The 1,709-nt window shown below is 47.5% G+C and overlaps 1 pseudogene; it reads right to left on the bottom strand.

Annotated features, from left to right (window-relative positions):
• Positions 1-259: 259 nt before the first annotated feature.
• Positions 260-1,347, bottom strand: LOC113177260 (poly(rC)-binding protein 2 pseudogene; annotated as a pseudogene).
• Between the last annotated feature and the right edge of the window lie 362 nt (positions 1,348-1,709).

Genomic DNA, 1,709 nt, shown 5'->3' with positions numbered 1-1,709 from the left:
AGGGGATAGAAAAGATAGTGAAATGGGATGGACATTATTACCCTAGCTACATATATGATTGCGTGAATGGGTGATTCTACATCATGTACAACCAGGGAAATGGTAAGTTGTGCTCCATCTGTGTACAGTGAGTTAAAAACATTCTGCTGTCATGCATGACTAATTAGAACAAATAAAATAAATCATGAGTGGTTGATAAAGTGTATAGAAACTGAAGATTTACAAACTATAAATCCTGGAATTGCTGACTGTTCAGAAACTACACTGGATCATGGGTGGTGGTGAACAACTGAAAAGGATTAGGGGTCAATCTACATTGTTCAAGCAGCTCCCCATACAACTTCCTCTCTGAGGAAAGCCTGAGGTTGATGAGATACTGAGCCAGGCTAATGCTGGCAGCAGATACAGTGATGGATGTTAACCTGCCAATCAGCAGATCCTTCCACTGGGCTCAGAATTTTCATCTGTGCTCCAGACATCTGAAGCATCTCAAATATTCTGGCACCCTGCAACCTGATTGGGCAGCCAATCAAGTTGTTTGGGACACTGAGTTTATGAGTAACCTGAACAAGTGCATGCAAACCTGCCTGATAGTCTTTCATCTCTGGAGAAATGGATTCAATGCCACTGAATCTGGTGTTGCCACACATCAGAGGACAATGAGACTGTTGCATTGCCAACTGGTACAGCTTAGCTGCCTCTGGAATGGCAGACTGTCCTTGAATGGCACAGGTCTCTACAAGGGTCCCTCCATATCAGGGTTGAAGCACATAAACAGGGTACTATGGGGAAAGCTCACACTGTCACTGCCTGTGCTGTATCTGTCCTGACCTCTTGCAAAGAGGACTGCAGAAGGTGGCAGCTTGGGCATATGAGATTACCAACACCATGGGGGAACTCCAACATGATGGTGCACATCTGTTTGACACTCATTGATGGATTGTGGGATGCCCACCCTGCTGCATTGGGGGAGCATATCTTTGACACCAGGGCTTGAGCCCCTATGTTCTCTCGAATCTCCTTCATCTAACAACCACCTTTTCCAATGAGGGAGCCACACTGACTAGCAGGGACCACCACCAGGGTCTATGGGCAGCTATGCTACTTGTCACAAAACTGCTAATGTCTAGTTGGTCAATGATCATAGCAAAGCTTTGAAGGTGACATTCATGTGTCCAGCCATAGTGACCATTCTCTCAGGACAGTTCCCTCAGCAAAGTTCATATGTGAAGCACTCTCCTCCCACATCTTAACTGATTCTCCTTCCTTTCCAATGATAATGCATCATCCTTTCCATCCTTTGCTGAGAGTGACATTTAATCCTCCTTCCATCACACTGGTGTCCATGTTGAGCAGGGTTATAGGGAGCTGGACTGTTCAAGTCTTTGGCCACTGGTGGGGGTGAAGGGAAACCCTGCAGGAGTGAGGCTACCTAGGGAAAAGACAGTGGGCAGGAAGGGGTAGGGAAAAGCTGGGATCCAAGGATAGGGCAATGCAGAGGAAAAATGGGGTACAGGAGAAGTAGGGGGTGAAGAAGAAAGAGGGAGGAGGAGGAAGGAGGTGGAAGAGGAGGAAGAAGGGGAGAAGAAAGGGAGTGGAGAAGGAGGAACTGAGTGGAGAAGGGGAAGAAGGGGGAGGAGGAGGGGTGGAGGAGTAAAAGGAGGGGAGAGTGGAGGTGGAGGAAGGGGAGGAGGAATTGGAGGAGGATG

Source organism: Urocitellus parryii, chromosome 1 (assembly GCF_045843805.1).
Source record: "Urocitellus parryii isolate mUroPar1 chromosome 1, mUroPar1.hap1, whole genome shotgun sequence".
In the NCBI taxonomy this organism is placed as follows: Eukaryota; Metazoa; Chordata; class Mammalia; order Rodentia; family Sciuridae; genus Urocitellus; species Urocitellus parryii.
This window is presented reverse-complemented; position numbering and strand designations above follow the sequence as displayed.